Raw genomic sequence first — 11354 nt, 5'->3', positions numbered from 1 at the left:
GGGTGTGATGAGAGGGGGAAGGGGCTCTGAGGGGGAGGGGTTGTAGAGCGGGAGGGGATGGTGAGAGAGTGGGTTATAAGGGAAGGGGGTTGTGGGAGAGAAAAGGTGGCGAGAGGGAGGGAAGAGGGTAGTGAAGGGAGGCATTGATGAAGGGGTGGCGGTGATGGGGAGGGGCTGGTGGAGGGGAAGGGGTAACGAGAGGAAAGGCATGGTGGGGCGATGGTGGTGAGGAGAGGTGAGGGAGAGGGAGGGGGTGAAGAAAAGGGGGTGATATGAGGAGGTGGAGAGGACGAGGGAGTGGAAAGGGAGAGATGGGGGAGAGGGGGAGGGATAAAGAGTGTTGTTGGCCGGACAATGGGTGTGAGGTTACAACTTCAACATGGTCGGTGGCGGCTGCACCTTCCTCATGACTAATTGACATTTAAGTGCCACTAACTCATCGCCCCTAATTACTGCAAATGGCCGGGCAATAAAGAGTGATAATAATTTAGAAATAAAGAAAAGAGTCAGCGGGAGGGACAAAAGAATCCTTGATAACAAAAATTTCTATAATTACCTGTTCTCATTACTCAAGCGGGGGCCTCTGCTTGGTCGACCATGCACGGAGCGGGAAGGAGATAACCTGTATAAGGCAGAGCATTATTTGAGGGGAAAATCTTACGGCTGGGGAATTCGGGTGGAAGCCTCGTATAAAAGGATCCGATGGCTGGCTGATCCCCAATGGAAGATTAATAACAATGACCGCAATTTACGGCTTAACGAAATTTTTAATGGTCGTATATTTGACGTGGTGGTGAAAGAGCGTGTAGGATAGGCAGCTGTGAGGTGCTGAGATGGAGGAGCTATTCTGGTTGAGGGGTTGTGCTGGTGGGGTGGTGGCTGGTGGGGTGATGAGGTGTGGTGGAGAGGCTATGTTGGTGGTGAGCTCGAGGGGCTATGCTGGTGGAGGAGTTATGTTGGTGATGTGGTGGAGAGGATGGTGGTGAAATTGAGGGTCTGTGCTGATGATTAGGTCGAGGGGCCATATGAGTGAAATGGAGGGGTTATGTTAGTGAGTGGAGGGGCCTATGATGGTGATAAGGTGAGGGCACTATGTAGGTGCTGAGGTGGAGGAGATATGTTGGTGATGATGAAATGGAAGAGCTATGATGGTGGCCTATCTCTGTGACTATGTTGCTGGCGAGTTGGAGGTACTATGTTGGTGGTGGGTTGGAAGAGTTGCATGTGGTGAGATGGACTAACAATGTTGGTGTTGAGGCGGAGGAGCTGTGATGGTGGTGAGCTGGAAAAATTGTGAGAATGGTTATTTGGAGGGACTGTCCTGGTGGTGATATGGAAGGCCTCTCGTGGTGGCGTGGACTAGATGGGGCTGTAGTGGTGGTGTAGTCTGAAGGGAGTCTGGGAGTGGTGTAGAATGCAGGAGGTCTGGTAATGGTGTAGAGTGTAGACAAAAGGGGTTCTGATAGTGGTGTAGAATGAAGGGGGTTTGGTAGTGGTGCAAAGTGGAGGGGATCTGGTAGTGGTGTTGACTGGAGGGGGTCTGGTAGTGATGTGGACTGGAGGGGGTCTGGAGAGATGGTAATGGTGGTGATGTAGACTGGAACTAGCAGTGTTTGTGTGAACTGGGGGATCGTGTTGGTGGTGGTGGTGGTAAAGTGGGCCGTGCGAGGTCGTGGTGGTAGTGCTGTGTGGGCTGGAGTGGAATGGCTGTCAGGTGACGTAAGAGAACTGATAAAAGTTTTCAAAATCTATCATTACGGACGATCTGATTCTCTCTTCTCACACGACTCCACCAGCCTCCCCGATAGCCCCTGCAGTCCATTCACCGAGACACTGGTAGGGTCGTTAAAGCCAGATTAGCTGAGGCAATGGCGTTAGTTAATTAACTAGAGAGCATCACCCTTCTTTTTCTGCCATTCATTACTGTTCAAGTCCATTTCTAAATAATTTTGGGATACAGTAATTTTACAGTACTAAATAACGAGACAACTTTCTTTTTGAATATCTGTTTACGTTATTGTGTATGTTGTACACAACAGAAAATGTATACAAAATGCAATATAAAAAATAATTTTCATGAACAATCATGGGCTTATTATCAAATCTCTTGTGATATGTAATTTCCTGCACAGCATTATGACAATAAAATATGTAAACCAACATCGCTGCACCCTCATCCTTGTACAGACCCTTTGTTGTGAGGCACAACAGCGCCACCTCACCAGGAGTCTACCTCAGCCTCTTTACTCAACGCCACAACATTGTCGTTGCCTCTCATTCTTCCCTGCAAGCATGAGCGTCTGTCCTCACCCCCTCTCTTGGCCGAGGCAACAAAGGGCAGATAGTAGGAGCGATGAAGAGGTCTGGAGGGGCGTGTGACCTCCCCCCGGGGAGCATAAAGGCTGAAACAAAGCGTCTGGGCTCGGGTCTTATCAGCAAGCAAGGACCCAAGTATACCGCCGAGAACGGAGAGAAGGTGTGGGGGGGAGGGGATGGAGGGGGATTTCAGCGCTGCTTAAAAGAGAGAGCAAGCTTAATGGCTCCTTAGAGCCACGTACATCTGCACATGGACTCACCTAACACCATATTCGGCGTTTGCCTTTTTTCTCACTTATCTGCAGGTAATCAGGCCATGTAAAACTGCGACTGTTTTTGTAAATGTAAATGCAAAGAATTGATAAGGAAACAAGCAGCAACAGATTAATTGCTATGCTTGAGAATGTATTAATGGCATAGGGTTGCATTAGACACTGGTATTTGTTAGGGTTGGGAAAGAATAGTAAAATAGGTCCCCCTTATTCACTAACCCTTATAACTGATATCGGATGGAAGGTCACGCATCAAATACCTTTATCAGGGTATTTAATACAAAGAAAAACTATGAAAAAGGTAAGTTACGGTACTATACATTGCATTATACCTTTATCTGGGTAATTAATGAAAAGAAAAAAAATGGAAAAGGTAAGTTACGGTACTATACATTGCATTTACCATCAATGAGAGTTATCTAGTCTGATACAGTATTCATTTATGACAATTCTGTGACAGCCCAGTAAATCAGCTGTCAAATAGTTTGATTATATTGTTGTTTATACAGTGCGACTGTAGATTTTCAAGCAATCTTGTGCGAGGAAATTTATTTTTTTTCTTTTAATCAAGGCAGAAATCAGCTGTTTACTTTAATCATACTTATAAATGATGTTGTATAGAATGCTTATCAGTGATGTTGTCTGGAATGATTGATATCTTTACTCCTCAAGAAATAACATACCTAATCTTTTCTTCTTTGGCAGGGAAATATCCGGACTGTTCATATCGGCAATAGTTCTGCTTGGTTTGGCCCATGGAGTCTACCTTCTAACACACGGGGGATGGACAAAGCAGCCAGCCATCGCCCAATGCTGCCATTCGTAAGTGGCGTAGTTACTGAAAGTAGCCTGAAATCATAATCCTTACCTTCCTTAGCCCAGTGAGGTATGTTTTAGTTTATTATTGCAGCTACCTGACGATCTTTACTAAACCTGGGGAGGATATGTAATAGAGGTTAAGGATATATATACATCTCCACTTTGAGAGATTCTACAAATTTACGAGTAAATAATAGCCGCTGAAAGTAGTAGTACAATAATTAAGGGATCTGAGTGACGGGGGTAAGTAACTTTGTTAATGAGAGAGAGAGAGAGAGAGAGAGAGAGAGAGAGAGAGAGAGAGAGAGAGAGCTTCCTTACCCCCTCGCAACGACAATATTTTTTTTTTTTTTTTCCATTTTGCGACCCACAGACGATTTTATTCAGCTTGAGCGAGACTTGAACTCGAGTTGATAGATAATTTGCCTTCATTAACCTCTTCGATACGAGAGGCTTTTCCTGAGTCGTCTGTATGTAGCAAGAACACACACACACACACACACACACACACACACACACACACACACACACACACACACACACACACACACACACACACACACACACACACACACACACACACACACACACACACACACACACACACACACACACACACACACACACACACACACACACACACACACACACACACACACACACACACACACACACACACACACACACACACACACACACACACAAAGAAAAAGGCACTAAATTCAGGCAGTTCATTCTCAGTAATTCCAACTGACCTCGGCGGAATATTCGTCCTTTTGCATTTTTTTCTCCTGCAGATCCGTGACAGAATAAAACAATACTACGGCTTTAAATCTTTTCCATAGCACCTTTTTTGCGATTAACGCCGTATTATTGTGTTGATTTCATGTTACAGATTAGCATTCCAGCCGAAGGGATAGCAATTTTTTGCCAAGTTAAAGTGGACTTAGTATACTGTAGTAAATCATAAAATCGCAACTGAACAACGACTGTATTACACATGATTCGTTTTGTCCAGCTAGTAATTTCGTTGACATACACTGTATGACAAGCACAGTCCCAGACGACAATAATTATAACTGAGAGATGACTTGCCGATTGGGAAATGTATTTGAAGTTTGTTGGTGAATGGGAAATGTATTTGAAGTTTGGCAAGATGAGTAAAAAAAAAAGACAGGCAGTTAGCTGATTCACAGGAGCAAACTGACTGTAAAACTGGATCATACGAGTATTCTGGCATACTGATTTAATACAAGAAAATTGAAAAAGTGATCAAGGGCGAAATGTTATAGCATAACAGTATAATGATAGTGACAGTCTCACTGGCTTTCCTTTTTTTTCTTGACCTGGAGTTACAAACAGACATACTATACAATCAGTTTCCACGCAGCCAACATTAGTTTTGGTGGAAGAAAAAGAGGTTCATGAAGCTTCTGCACTCTGCTCCACCCTTCATTGCAAAGGCAAATCTTGTTTACACGATAATTTACTCTTGTGTTTAAGCTTTCAACAGGAAGAAGGAGGCACCGGAACTTTCGATCTTTGTATCCCAAGTCCCACTTGGGAAAGAAAAGTCACAGTTACTTGAGGCAGTTGTATGGAGGTGTATGGTATGTAGGAGGACTACTGGGCCTTGAGAGCAGGCTGTGAAGCCTATGTCCAGAGTCGGACACATAAAAAAAAAAAAAAAAATAGCTTTTTAGTGAATCAGAGTACAAAACTATATATATCTGGATATCTGGCGATGTACTATATCATTAGGTTGGTAATGTGAGGTAGTAGAGCTTACAAATAATGGTATAATTATTAACAATAAAATTACTTTCATCTCTCCTGCTTAATATGAAAGAAGAATTTAGGGAAGTCGGGAGGAGGAGGGAGTGGGTAAAAAAAAAAAAAAAGAAAAAAAAAAACAGGCTAATGTACATGGGGGTACAACCTCCATTCCCCTATTATTTTTAACCCTGTGAATCCGGAGACGCATTTTATTGGTTTATTCGTGCTTCTCTCGGACGATTTTATTCAACTTACGAAACGCATCTCTTTGAAGGGTTCTTGAAGACAGCATAGATATAACTTCAGTAGTTCGAAGTCTTATAAAAACTTGAGAAGTCGTCCTGAGGAAGTTCATAGACATTAAAAAAAAATCAGAACAATGAAGATAGTAATCTGAACGATACTTTCGGAAACATACAACAAAGTTGCAAGCATAGAGAAATGTTCCAGCTGAAGCCCCATTTTCTCCCTTATGTATGTATGGATGGATGTATAGTTTGGATTCAGATCAAGTTCCTCTCACAAGCAACTTCATCATTGCACCGAGTTCGTAAAGTTAAATATCTTCCATTGAACAGGCATTGTTGCTAAATATTTCTAACGACTTCAGTTCAGTAATGTATACTTTATTTTATACTTGCCAATTCCAGACAGTTTTATTTATCTTCGAGTAGAATGTTCCAACTGGAGGGTTAAAATTCTAAGATAGTTCAGAACTTAGCCAAAAAAAAAAAAAAATCCTAGGTCAGATGGGGTTAATGATTACAATCCGGGAACGTTTCTATCCGTATGAGGTATATACAAAAGAGTATGTTTGTCTTTCTGTCTGCCTCTGTACAATTCGAGAGGGATGCATATAAAGCTCTCTAGACAACTGTAACAGGTGTAACTTTTTACAACGAATTCTACTGTAATGTGTACAGTACAGTTGCTAAAGAAGCGCCTCTGATGGCCAGGATTAGAATAATTAAATATAATCGTCAACATGGTGGAAACATGGTAGCCAGTTACCGTAGATTTTTTTTTTTTTTTCCCCCCTTCCGTAACCTTATCATCATCAGCTACAACAGATTGACATGGTGGGTAGTGTGGGTGGGCAGGGTTGAGTTGATGGATGGATGTGGAGAGGCAGGGTGGGTGGGAAGGTGGGTGGGTGGATGGATAGGGTAGGTCGGTGAGTGGGAGAGCAGCGTGGGTGGGTAGTGGGAAAACAGTTTCATGGTAGGAATAGGTACATGGGGGATATATCCATGACTAAATAGGCCTAACAAGGAACATAGGCACAGTGGGTAAATTATGGCCCCGGGGGTCTTCTCCCACAGGGGGAGTAACCATCCAGGGTCCCTGGCAGTGCCTGTACAGTATACACGATCTTTGGGTTTTACCCGGACAGCGCCAGGTACCCCTGCATTAATAGAGAGAGAGAGAGAGAGAGAGAGAGAGAGAGAGAGAGAGAGAATATTTTTATCCGATATAGCCAGATAGGTTTATTTGGGTTTTGGTTCGACGTCACTTATAAGGTTTAAAAATTATATAATATGCAATCTATTTTAACTTCTGTGTATTTAGTTTCGCTGATTTTATCATGATTAGTAGATCAGTACGTGTATTTTTTGTTCCCAGCTATACTCTTTTCACCGTAGCTTGGTCAAAAATTACTTTCTCTCCATCTTGGACGCTGAATTGTAACTATAGATAAAAACTAGAATATAATGATTATCTCGAAGAAATGCCGTGGAAAGGATTTTGAGCTGTAGTATAATAATTATACTTTGCCAGTTAGCTGAAGGAAAGAAGCTGCAAATGGAGGAAATTTGGACCAAATTAAGGTAAAAAGAGTGTAGTGCACGTGATGTTATATACAGAAGGTTAAGTTATCTCTTTTTGCTCCATAAACAGATGTTATGATTAACCTCTCCATATGATGGTCACTGTTACAATTTTGGTACTACAAAATGATTAGGTTCAAGTCAGAGAAGGTGTTTTGCATTGACGGAGTTGGTGGATGCAGCTGTATATCCAGTCCGTCCACTTCAGTATGTCTGACCTAAAGTAACGAAAATATTCTGTAAGTACCTATAACGAAAACAAGGCAGAAGACTGACAGGAGAATTATGAGGACCAAGGACTCCACTGATATATTTAAATAATCACCCTCATTGTTTATCGTTATATACTTATACTTTTTAAAACTCAAGTTCATGTCGCGGTAATTCACCTGATGTTCAGAACTTTATAACTGCTAGAATAATGGAGCGTTCTGTATAAATACGCGTATTTATGGCAAAAAGTTAAGGACACTGATGTATATGTTCCCGTGCTCCGGTTTTAATGAAGTTTCGGATACATTTGTGTGTGTGTGTGTGTGTGTGTGTGTGTGTGTGTGTGTGTGTGTGTGTGTGAAAGTGAGCATGTATGAAGATGAATATACCGTATGACTTTATGTGCATTGTACAGTAAGCAACAATAATCGTGTCGTGAAATTTGGTGAAAACATAAGCTAACGGGCTAAGCGTCTGGTACATTCCGCCGTCTGTCATACGGACGGTTCATAATGTTTCACGAGTTACATTTAATCTTCGGACAAAACCGCGACACGACTACTGTTGCTCACTGTACATAGGCGCTTAAGGGTGTGAGTCGGTGTCAAAAATGTATAGTTTTCCTGCCCGTCTCAGCACCCGCTGCTCAACGTGTATTTACCGCACCACAGACACCGGCAAGATGAGGCTGACGCTGCACCACCTACTGGGCGTATGTACAGTGCAAAAAAAAACAGTCATGACCTCTTTTCTCTGGCTCAGTGTCTGAAACGGTCCAACGATCACCAAGAGCATGTAAAGGATATTTCGAGACGGTTTATATATATATATATATATATATATATATATATATATATATATATATATATATATATAGTATGTGTGTGTGTGTGTGTGTGTGTGTGTGTGTGTGTGTGTGTGTGTGTGTGTGCGCGCTAATCAGTGGTGTGTGTGTGTGTGTGTGTGTGTATATATATATATATATATATATATATATATATATATATATATATATATTTATATATATATATATATATATATATATATACTGTGACATTAAAGTTTAGCTACATTGTAGCTGATTTTGGAAACTAATATATTGCTTAAATGTAATGAATGCTGGGGTCAACTGCACTAGTAGTGTAAGTAGATAAACTGCAGTCTCGTCTGCCGACAGTATTCCTGCGTCATTCCAACGTGTCAGGCAACAAGCCATTAGACAACAGAATCGTGAAGCAGCAAATCCATCAGCTGACGTGACTATCATTTGGCAAAACTGTCACAAAAATGACACTTAGGCTTATCTCATAATCTCTGCCTAGTTAGGTCATTCAGGTTAATTTAGGACAATGTAGTTCCAGTTAGGTTCATCCAGGGCTTTCAGGCTCGGTCATGTCAGTTTAAATTCGTCCAGGGTCATTTATGGCCAGACAGAACTACTCAGGGCCATCACATTTCAGCTGGACCAACGAAGATTAGTAGAGGTCCAGCCACATGTAGTCAGGTCATCTTAGTTCCATTCTAGTCATTTTAGTTAATTTAAGCTGTGTTTATACGAAGTTGGTTGATTCACTATTATTCTATTGGGTTAACCTCTTTACAGGTCACTTCAGTTCCTTCATGTCGATTTTGTTAAAACCTGATGTGAAGATGGGTTAAAAGAAAAAGAAAGAAAAAAAAAGCCCTGTAGGTGCAATTTTTTTTTCTTAACTATGACAAGCTGGATTGCTTTCACACTGAAGCAGAAACCGGACATATTCTGACGCAAAGTGCCGAAAAGCGTTGCTGGCCTGATAACCGGAAAGAAAGAACATGTCTTTTCATGGGCCAAGTTCTGGGTCTGCCATATTTCTGTATCAGACATAACTTAGGTGATAGTAAGAAACTGAATGTTCAGATTGTTAACCAATGAAATAGTATAGACACTGTCCAAGTTCCATCCCGCTCTACACAATCAAACGATTTGTATAGATCAAAAACCAATTCTGGCTTCAGTATGAACGCACTCTAAAGGACAAGTCAGATTTATTCTGGCCAATCCAGATCGCATCAGGTCATGTCTGTAAAGGCATATATAAAAATCAGCCTAATTAATGTACAGGTTTTGTCGATTCCTGTCTTTCAGGGCGAGGTGCGTTGGGTGGAGAAAAGTGAATGGACTGGGTTGGTATAATGGTGGCTGTAGGATCATGACTGAAAAAATACTGAACATGAGAAATTTGGGAGGCTGGTAGTAGAGGCAGTTATTTTATATTAATAACACAAATTAGTGTAGTGGGCATGGCAGGTTAGGATGTCAGTGGGTGGTGGGATATGCCGGGGGAAATAATGGCACTTTATGTCGGCTGGTTTAAGGCAGTTATGATAATCGTCACAGCAGAGCAGAAAAGAAGGGTGATGGCAGGATGGACTGGAGTGGTGATCAGATCAGTACTCGTACAGATCACTTTTAGCTCGGCCTTTGAAATTATAGTCCAAAATATCAGCCAAATCAGTGCAGTGGTTGCGATTTGTTAATTCATATCTTTCAGGATTAGGTAGAATGGGCAGATATCAGTGGGAGTAACTCGATTTGACGGGTGGCATCACATAATGGGTATTATATTATGGGCATTGATGGTTGACTGGTAATTGAGGCAGTCATTATTACGATATTCAACTCATTAGAGCAGAAATGGGTGTGTTAGGGGAGAGGATTGGTGGGAAATTGAGCTTGTCAAAGTACGAGTAAGTATATGCTGTGAAGTTGTGGAGGAGAGGGAGAAAAAACGAATGGGGTGAATGAAAGGATTGCGTGGTGTGGGTGACTAAGATGGGACACGATGGTGGTGGGCAGGGTGGGATGAGCGCATCCTTTGAAAATGACTGCTGTATGAGTGGCAGGGTTAGTAGTGGGAAGGTGTAACTCACAAATTTTTGTTAGAGAGAGAGAGAGAGAGAGAGAGAGAGAGAGAGAGAGATGGAAGGAAGCAGAAAAAAGCTTGAGGCAGTTGAAGTGTCGTCAGGAGAGGAGGGTGATGTTGGTGGATTGTGGGAGAGGATTGGATAATACACCCCATGGAGGATGGGCGCCATTGATTAGCCTTCATGGAGGTCGTGACGAATTAACAAAAAAAAAAAAAAACATCCATTCTTATCTCTCAAAAATTATCACTCATAAAAATTATGTTTTTACCCCTGTTTGTTTGTTTGTATGTCTGTTGGCAGGGTTACTCAAAACTATAAGAGAATTTTTCATTCATTCATTGCCAGACGCCATGTATCCCAAACGGGGTGGTCAAGGGCTTAGAGTTAATTGTTTTACAGGGAAGGGCACTAATCCTCCACCAACCCCACTTGACACGTAGGGAGAACGTTATGCCAACAGCATCTGGTGTTCCCAGGCGGTCACCCATCCAAGTACTAACCAGACCCAACGTTGCTTAGCTTCGCTGATCGGACGGGAAGCGGTGCACTCAACGTGGTATGGCCATATATATATATATATATATATATATATATATATATATATATATATATATATATATATAATTTGTACTAAATCTGGTGGATAGATAAAAAATGTCACAGGGAACATTGGATTAACTTTAGGGATCGGTCCGGATCGTATTACAGATTCTGGATCCGGAAAACATTTTTTGTGAAACCTTAATCAATGATGAGAAAATGTAACCCACTATGAAGACTGGTCTGGAACCTTGCTCTTGTCGGAGAGATGCGCTCCACTGAGTGCCCCTCTAGTTTTCGCAAGCGACTGCAATCCACACAACATCCTTTGCCTTTACCGTTATGACAGTTCATCTGTTACGTATAGAAACTATATTTCAGGAGGTTACATATTTGCAATGTATCAACTTCGATTGGCTTTCATACGTTTCGTATTTCCAGCTTGTCCCCTACATTTCCCTTGCCTCCTGGTTATCTTTTCTCCCCATCCACTGTCTCTCTTCCACAAATACCCTCACGTCGCTGTCACTATCTCTCCATCTCTCTTCTCGACCACTGCCCGCACACCCGCACCGTTACTCTCCACACTTATGTCTCTTATCTCTCTCTTTCTATCTCCCTCTTTTGTCGGTCTTCTGTACCCCACCTGTATCCCCTTCTTCCCATCTTCCTCCCTCCCCAC

General features: G+C 42.0%; 1 non-coding gene across 1 annotated transcript; it reads right to left on the bottom strand.

The window, feature by feature from the left end:
- Positions 1-10583: 10583 nt before the first annotated feature.
- Positions 10584-10702, bottom strand: LOC145405939 (5S ribosomal RNA). The gene has a single exon (XR_013898476.1). It is a non-coding gene; the product is annotated as a 5S ribosomal RNA (ribosomal RNA).
- Positions 10703-11354: the final 652 nt, after the last annotated feature.

The sequence above is a fragment of the Coenobita brevimanus genome, chromosome 68 (genome assembly GCF_032717465.1).
Source record: "Coenobita brevimanus isolate Jiangsu-jjx chromosome 68, ASM3271746v2, whole genome shotgun sequence".
NCBI classification, from domain to species: Eukaryota; Metazoa; Arthropoda; class Malacostraca; order Decapoda; family Coenobitidae; genus Coenobita; species Coenobita brevimanus.
This window is presented reverse-complemented; position numbering and strand designations above follow the sequence as displayed.